The sequence below is a fragment of the Talpa occidentalis genome, unplaced genomic scaffold (assembly GCF_014898055.3).
Source record: "Talpa occidentalis isolate TD23 unplaced genomic scaffold, MPIMG_talOcc4v2.1 talOcc4.13, whole genome shotgun sequence".
Lineage (NCBI taxonomy): Eukaryota > Metazoa > Chordata > Mammalia > Eulipotyphla > Talpidae > Talpa > Talpa occidentalis.
The window spans coordinates 32,710,726-32,720,278 of NW_023601322.1; positions in this window are offsets into that span (position 1 = coordinate 32,710,726).

Genomic DNA, 9,553 nt, shown 5'->3' on the forward strand with positions numbered 1-9,553 from the left:
GCCTAAGTACATGTGGATATACCTAAAGTGAAATAACAGCTATGTGTTAAATAATAATGTATGTTATTGAAAGTAACTACATATCCAAAGAAGAAAACCATCATATCAAGGAACGATTAATGCAAGCTTTAAATGAAAACAATTAGAAATAAAGTTGGAATAAACAGCCATAGGGTGCCTTGGATAGCTGAACTGTCTAAATAATGCATTGTAAAACCAGATCTCTGATAATCAGATAACATATTCCCTATTGTACTTCTTTTCATTTGTAAGTGTTTTAAAAAAGTAGTTTGCCTATGGTGGAGATCATCCTTGTGCACTTTTAATTAATGCGGACATTTCTTCCAGAGCCGTCAGCCTGCTTGTTGCTGCACATGTGAGCACTTTTAAACATGTGGCCTCTGACTTTAGGGGGAAAACCCCACTAACACCATTTCATTTGCCTATGACACTATAGTTACAAGCACTGTTGAATGTTTCAAAATACTTAAAGACAAGTTTGGTAGAAGAACACTTTCATCTTTGTTAAGTATTTATGCAACGTGTTTTCGAGGTTTTTTCAGGTTCAGGAAAATCATTTAATCACACGGTATTTTAGGCAGAAAGGATTTTGTATTCTAGGAATGGGGAAAAAATAACTTATAAGTAATCTTGGGTTTTTTTTTAAATTTGGTAAGCTGTGTATAACAAAATTTACTCTTTTAGCTATTTTTAAGTGTACAGCTGAGTGGTATTCAATACATTCATATTGCTGTTCAATCATTGTCACCATCCATCTTCAGAAAAGTCTTGTTTTTGTAAATGACATTTTGCTGGGACGCACACCCACCCATTTGTGTGTTGTAAATGCTCTTTTATTTTTTAAATAATTTTTTTTATTTTTATCTTTTACATCATTGTGCATTCCCTACGAAATTCCCAGTAAATGACCACTTTTGTGGTCCAAGAGCAATGCTGAGCAGAGATCATAGGGTCACAGACCCAAAAATACTAACATAGAAAAAATTTGCTTTATTTACTTCAAAAAATGTGTGCTGACTCCTGACTGATACCACATCCTTTAAATAGTATTTGTGAAGAATCTGATGGGTGTTGACTCTAAGGGAAATAATAACTTAAATGTGCTTCTGCTTGGAAAGAAATTTCTAAAACTCAGGTTTGACATTCTTTGTAGAGTTCCCTCTAAATTCCATAAAGCATGTTTTATGTGCTTTTTGACTTGATGAGAAAAATAGCAACAATTGTAGATATGTTCCTGAAAAACAGAATACAGAGAACAGGTTTTTCTGAATTAGGAAGTAGTTTCTCTGAGACTAACTAGCTAACAAGTCTGAGGGGATAGAAACTGGGGCACATACTACAGAGTTTATTAATGGCTTGCCTAATGCAGAAGTCCTTGGTCAAAATGTTGGCTACTTTCTGAATTTAGTATTGGAATTTGTTTAACAATGGTGAGACTTTGGGGTTTATATGTGTGTATTTTGGGACTTTTTCTTTATAGCATAGAGGAACTACACATGTCTGTGCAAAGAATACAAAGAACCACCATACTAGACTTTAGTTTTTAAATGAAGTGATTTTGGGTGTATTTTATTTTATTTCCTTCATTGTACCTGTATATATTTTCTGATCTTTTGGGTAATAAGAATACATTCATATTATAATTTAAACAGAAAGCTATTTGAAAAATAGTGTGAGAACAGCATGTCTTTATGAATAATATTCTAAACTTTGGGTTGGGGAAGAAGAGAAAAACATAATGAACTTTTATTATGAATTCTTTCCCATCCTATAATTTAACATCTTGCAATTCTTTAAAGTATTATTGTACCAAAGGCAAAGATTTTTAAAAATGCTTGCAGACTTAGGAGGTCTTAGGCACATGGTAGACTGCGTTCTTTGACAATTTAAATTAATGAAGATTTAGAAATGTTAATTATCATGCTACTCTTTCCTTATCTGAATACAAGATAAGGACTTAACCAGCACTTTACTTTTGTGTTTGAAATGACATATAAAGATTGTTGATTGGGAGGGATAGAAAGATTATGGGCACTCTTGTGGGGAGAATAATATACTAGACTTGGCTTGATGTAGACGGACTCTATCTTCTTTTTCCCATCAAGGGAGAGGGTAGAAACCTATGACAAATCCTATTCTAGGGGGCCAGGGCTCTCTATTTTCCTGTGTGATTTTGAAAGTATTGACACTTTGTGATAGCATTTCTTTTTCTTGGGAGGGAGACCTCAGTAAATTAACAAAGTATCCTAATGTTGGAGTGATGGGAGGTACTTGGGGGTTACTCTTGCAGAGGAGTGCATTTGCTTATGATTCTGCATTAATCCGTGCTTTCCCCTGCTATTTTATTTATCTTTGTGAAAAGGAAAAAAGGAAAAAAAATTCCAGTGATTTTTAATGAACAGTTATATTATCACTCTTTGGATAATGGCTTTGGAAACCTAAACTCAACTTGAAACTGACTCTTACTGAGGAGACTAAAACAAAAAATGAGGATCATAACAGTAATAATTATAATCATTAAAAGGAGCTTCCATGTAGGTGTATATTATGCTTCAATTGGTGTGCCATATTGAAAATATGAGTTAGAAAGTAGATAGCACATCACAGGTTCTAAAAACTGAAGAAACCATTCCTCAATTTGCTAATAATTGAACCGTGCATCGTATAAGGAATGAAACAATGAAAACGAATATTTACTCAAGTGAACAGTGGGTTCAAAGGTTTCCATGATGTTTCCAATGCTCATTATCTACAGCAGTTCTATTATTCACCAAGCAGAGAATGTTAATGAGACTTTGCCTTCACTGGCAAGCCTTTACTGGTTTTTATTTGTTTTGACTGGAAACATGTATGTAATATATCTTATATGCCAGACATTACTACTTGTAAATATTTCATTGTTCTTGAATGTCCACAAATTCATGATTTAAGATGTTAGTTACACAAATCATACATTAACAAAGCTATCCACCTTGTAATGCAAAAGTTGTGACCCATCACTTTTTTTGTTATTCAAACAAATGGAAATGTTTTTCAAGGTAATGGAAATCGTGTACTTCTTCCATTAAGATCATCACCCAAAGGCATGCAGAGATGTAATACATTGTGCATCTGCAGAGAACAATCTGTACCTTAATAATTAGTGAAAATGGAGCTGTTGGGCCTCCCCGGTGGTGCAGTGATTGAGCGCTGGGTTGCAAAGCTGCATGCAGCCTCTGCAGTGCAGGTTCGATCCCCAGCCCCAGGCGTGGGTCCCACATGGTGCCCAGACCTCTCCTGACGCCGGCTGCTCCCTTCAGAAGTGTACTTCGTCAGTCTGCCTGTTCTGCTCCCTGCTCTGGCTCTGGTGAATTCTCTCACCATCTCGCGCTTCTGATTGTACCCAGTGCTTGTATAAATAAATAAATAAATCTAAAAAAAAAAAAAAAGAAAATGGAGCTGTTAATCCAATACCCTATTAGAACATATGTAATGTGGTGCACCATGCTCCTGGGACTCCTACAGTTTTTTTTTAATTGGTGTATTTTTAAAATCATATATTGATTCAAATCCACATTTAAGAAGGGTAAATATAGGTGAATGCACATTAAATTCTTCCATGGACCAAGGTCAACATCTTTCTTGCTTTTAGTTTGATTAGACAATTGCTTATTTGTGGGAAATTTTTGTAAGGTGACAAAAAGCATAAAGGAAGAATTTTTCAAATGAAGCTTGTGCTTATTTCTACAAAGTATTTCTTTAGGAAAAGCTTTTCTTTGGTTCTGGTAGCTTGTACAAGATAAAGTTGGCAAGGGAGGATCTATTTACACAATGTGTTTTGAATTCATCTTATTCCTGCCTTCTCTGGGCTATTGCAGCAGCCAGATTCCTGACATCTGCCCTGTAGCCCTGGCTGTGGGCCTGTGACGGAATGCTTGCTCCTTAATTGCCTTCACCCAGTCCACCCCACTCTTAACAACTTGAGTGCTATTTTTAAAAGGATCTTGACTGCCAGTGGTCTTGGAACAGAATCAAAACTGACTCCCTGTCATGGATTACAGGCAACTGCCTGAGCCATTCTCTTTCCTTCTCCAACCACATCACACACTGCCTCCCTCTCACACGCACCTTTTATTCTTCAAAAACCTAAGTGCTCTTTCTGCCTCAAGTACTCAGTTACCTTTCCTCCCAGTTAACTTCATTTATCAGGAGGTAGCTTATTTGACCATGTTAGAGAGGTGGTTCCTTTCTACTCCCCACACTTGGATACTCTTCTCATTATTAGTCTTTTTTGATCATTCTCTCCCATTTGTTCCCTGCGTGGTGCTTAGTATTATGTGACAGTTCTGTTTCACTCAACTGTGAGTTCTATTAGGAAGGAATAATGTCTGTTTCTTTCAGTAGCTTATTCCCAGGACTTCACAAGGTAAATAAATGAATAGATCTTTAAAAATTTCATGCAAGGGAAGAACTAGATGAATTCAAAATGCATTATGTAAATAAATCCTCCCTTGTCAATTTTATCTTGCAGAAGCCATAGGAACTGACAAAAAGCTTTTCCTAAAGAGATATTTTATGGAAATGAGCACAAGCTTCATTTGAAAAATTCTTCCTTTCTGCTTTTTATCACCTTACAAAAATTTCCCACAAATAAACAATTGTATTATCAGGCTAAATCAAAGCAAAAAAAAAATGTTGACCCTGGTCCATGTGGCATAATTAAAATTATTAAAAATACATTCACCTATATTTACCCTTCTGAATAAATCTGCTGGATCAAAGGGCATATATAGTCAAATTTTTAATAGATTATCATCCAAAAGTCTATACCAATTTACATTCCCACTGAGAATGTAGGAAAATATCCATCTCTCCTTCCTGTCCTTCCCCCAGGTATAAAATTTGTTCTAGGTAATCCTTTCCTATATATTTTATGATAAAATAGTGGGTTTATGAAAAAGATATGTTTTAAGTTCATTATTTACCTTTGTTAATTTAAATGCTAATAATTTATTAGACTATATTAAATTAAAATAAAGTTAAGATACTGAGTATAGAAATCAAAGAATCTGGACTGAGAACTAAGTACTCTAACTTGGTTAGAGCAAAGAATCTGGCATCTCTCCTGGATCTAACATCATCCTGGCCTTTTCACCATCTCAGGTGATTTGATGAAATGCTATAAAAAGATAGCATAACCAAATATGCCAAGTGAAATTGAATTAATTATACAGTCATAGTTATGATCCCTTTATTTATACGTTAGATCTTCCTTTTTATGATGAAGAGCACCTTTCACTTAACACCTCAAGTATTTTAAGTATGGTGGGAACGAGGACTTCTGTTTTTAGTAATAAATTATACCAATATTATTGGTAATTCCCAAGGAGGGATTTTTTTACATTTAAATTTGAACCCACCACTAACCCCAAGGGGGGTTAGCATATGGAATACTCTGCAAGTTTCTCAGATATCACAATGTGTGGCTGTCCATGGAGATGCTTTGTTCCCTACTATGCAGCAGATGCTAATCTGTAGAAAGATGGAAAACCACATAGAACACCAAATAAAAATTTCTCTGATCTTCAGGAATGGCTGTAGTTGAGAACTACCAGGTTCGGTATGGTGACGAAGGGTGATGCAGCCTGTGAATCTTAACTTTTAGGGTCAATGCATTTCTCTACCAAAAGGGCTCAGATATTATTGGCTTTTTACCTGAGGCATCTTACATGGATACTTGTATAATTAGTGGTTCCAAGTCAATTTGGAAAGTCTTTGTACAGTTTTCTTTTTTGCATGGTCATAAAACTTACACAACTTACTGCACTGTGGATTTTACCATTGGTGTCCTGAATAGGAGCTACAAGACCTCCTGTAAGTTTAATCAGAACAGAAAAAGTGTCTTTTGTTGCTACCATTTTTTAGGAAAGGGTACCTTTCAAATCATGTGACTGTTTCATAGTCACTTAGTTTTTAGGAACGAGCTGAACTTTCAGTTCAAACACATCGACATGTTTCTTCTGCAGTTTTGGACATGTCTAATTGGCCTTCCTTTGATTAAACACCACTATTCCATTAACAGACATTAAGCAGAGGATCACAATCCATTACCTACCTAAATTGTTAATATGCCTTGCAGAAAAAAAAGCAATTTAGCCTATAGAATTTTCTCTATGTTGTTTCACATTAACTTTTTTTTTAAAGATTTATTTATTTATACAAGAACTGGGGTACAGGCCAGATGCACGGGAGGATGAGAGGATTCACCAGAGACAGAGCAGGGAACAGAACAGGCAGACTGACGAAATACACTGCTGAGGAGAGCAGTGGGCGAGACAGGAGAGATCTGCCTCGCCATGTGGGACCCTCGCCACTGGCTGGGATTGAACTGGCGCTGCAGAGGCTGCAGACATTTTCATAGCGCTGTGCTCAACTGCCTGTGCCACCAGGGGAGGCCCTTCACATTAACTTTTTTTGAAAATCATTTAAATTTACTTCCTTTTATTGAAACTTCTGAAGATTACTATAGGTTGCTTTAGGCTGAATTTTTCTCAAGGCACAATCTTTGCAGAGCGAAGTTGTGTTCTTTGATTCCATACTGGCACAGTTGCCACATGGATGGATTTTTCCTGGAAGGATACAACAAAAGAGAGATTAAGGTAGGGAAGACGCCACCTGGCTTCTTCCTTGTTAGTACAGCATATTCATGAGTCAGCTCGGTTTTCGTTTTTGATTTATTAAATAGAAGGTCAATTTCATGGATGTTTGAGCATGTCGGTCAACTTGTACAAGTTGGGGACTTGATATTAATCTTCAATTCTTTGTTTGAAGTTAGAATTGACAAATTCTCCAGAAGAACAGATTGACATTTTTATTCCTTTTGATTTTGAAATGTTGCAAATTTTACTAATCTGTGTTAGTCCATCTTCATTTTAAGGAAGTGTTTTAAGCTTATGAAATTTTTTCCCCAGTTACCCCACGTTTCACTATACTGAAGCACCTTGATATTCAACTGACCTGTTGAAGTTTTCTATCTTTTGGTCTACATTTTGATAATTTATATTTTGCAAAGAAATTTTTCACATCTTGTAGTGCTTTCAAATTTATTATCACACATTTTTGATATAGCACTTTTTATAGAATTTAAGGTGATTTTTTTAATAGAATAAATCAGTAACTATTTTTTACCTTAGCAATAAAAATCTAGAAAGCAAAATGAAAAGGAATCCATTTGCAATCTCAGTTAAAAACTGTAAAGTATTTGGAAGAAATTTTCTTAAAGATGAGCAGAAGAATGCTAATAAAAGGCAAGAAACAACATCTAAGAAAATAGATATTATGTTCTTGAATTTAAAAAAAACGCTATTAATAAAATGTCAATTCCTAAAAAAAAAATCTTAGAGGAATTCTCAGACTTGACTCTTAGTTTATCTGAGGAATGGAGGTGGAGGAAGATAAAAAAAATACTTAAGTCCATATGTAAGAAAAAATAATCCCAAACAATTAATAAAAGGATTATTAAGAATACTAAAGGCTTTTGCCATACCAGATTCCAAAATTTACTATAATGTTATTATCAACAGAAAAAATTATTAGGTACAATTCTTTCTTCTGGACTCATGTCTCTATGTTAGGGGACTCAGGTGCAGTACAGTTAATTGCCTTTACTCCCCACACCTTCTTTGCTCCCGTAATGGATGGAGGACAGAAAATATGACTGTGAACTAGGGGCAAAAATTATACACACTGGTCCTAACCCACTGCTCCTCTTCACTTGTGACTCCCTAGTCAGGGTTTTTTCTCTTTTTGAGCCCACAAGTTAACAAGACACATCTACTTCTAGTTATAAGCTCACAGCAGCAAGCTCCATCCTTTGCTCCTGGTTGGGGGGTTTTCTGTGACTGGTGAGTAAGTTTAATTTTGTAATGAGTATTAGTATGCTCATCATTACATGCATCTGAACCATATTATCCACATTTTGTTACAAATAATAAAGATATATTTTTTTGGGTCTCCTATTCCTTAGTTCTTAATTAGTCCAACAGAATGAGGAGAAAGAGTTGGTTCTGTAACACTCTAAATATATGGCACTATTTTAGAAATATATAAAGAACAGAAAGTAGAATATTCTGCAAACAATAAAAATAAAAGTGTATCAGTTGACACAGAGGTAATTGCATGGGGGTACTGTTGAGTGAGAAGAGCAAGATGTAGAATAGTATTAGTGTATGTAATGTAAATATATACATGTATATGTACTGGTGCATAAATATATGTATATCTACACATGTGTATGCACACATGCATGTATATATGTGTATGTATTTATATATTTGTAAGTGATCACTTAAACATAGAGAAAAATATGAATGACAGATACTGGACTTTGTGCAAAAGAATATTGCTATTACGTATTCAGGAGAGGAAAGGGTATTTAAATTGGACATATAAAACAAATTTCAATTAAAATTCTCCATATATATGACAACATATTTACTCATTTATGCGCTAAACTTAATAATAATATTTTGTGCTAAACTTAATAACAATATTTTGATTATTTTTCACTTCAAGGCATTAATTATTAAGAAATAGAGATTATGATTTGCATTTCCCTGATGATAAGTGATGATGAGCATTTTTTCATTTGTCTGTTGACCATGCATACATCTTCTTTGGAGAAGTGTTTGTTTAGTTCTGTCCATTTTTCGATTGGGTTTTCTTTTTGTTGAATAGTATGAGTTCTTTGTAGATCTTGTATATCAGCCCAATGATATGCAAATATTTTCTCCAATTCGGTAGTGTGCTTTTTTGTTTTAATGGTAGTTCCTTTCACTGTGCAGAAAAGCCTTTTAGTTTGCTGTAGTCCCATTTATTTATATTCTCTTTTGTTTCTCTTACCATTAGAGATGAATCTACAAACAGAACAAAGAGTCATACAGAACCAAACCAATAACAAATCATCCTATGTGCTTGACTACAGAACTGAGGCTACCAGAGGTTTTGGGGGAGGGTGGAGAGCAGGATGTGGACAGGGCACAAAAGACTATGATGGTGGAGTATGGTTGTCTCAGTGGTAGGCGCAGTGTGGTTACATTAGGTGTGATCCTGTACATCTGAATCATATACAGAGTTATAAACTAATGTTATCTCAATTAAAAAAATGAAATAGGGATTTTACTATTTGATTTTAAAATCATTTAGAAAAAGATGGACTTGCCCCAAAGCATAAAAGTATATTACTCTTTTAGTAAAAATTAGCATAAAATACTGAACTATTGAATTTCTTTTTCATGTGTTTTGATTAGATCAGAACATATGTGAAAAGACATGAATCAGGTATGTGAGTGCTTTTGAAGGTCGTGGCACAGTGACTACTTTTATGTCTGGTAGAGATGTGTACTTTGCTGCTCTCAAAATTCAAGTACTGCCATAAATCTGAAAGGAAAACTCCAAATAGCATCTTTCATTATTTTGGAAATAGCATTTTTAATGTTGAAGATAAAGCAAGAGAAATGCTTTGCTGGCAATGAGTGTGAATAGAAAAGTGGCA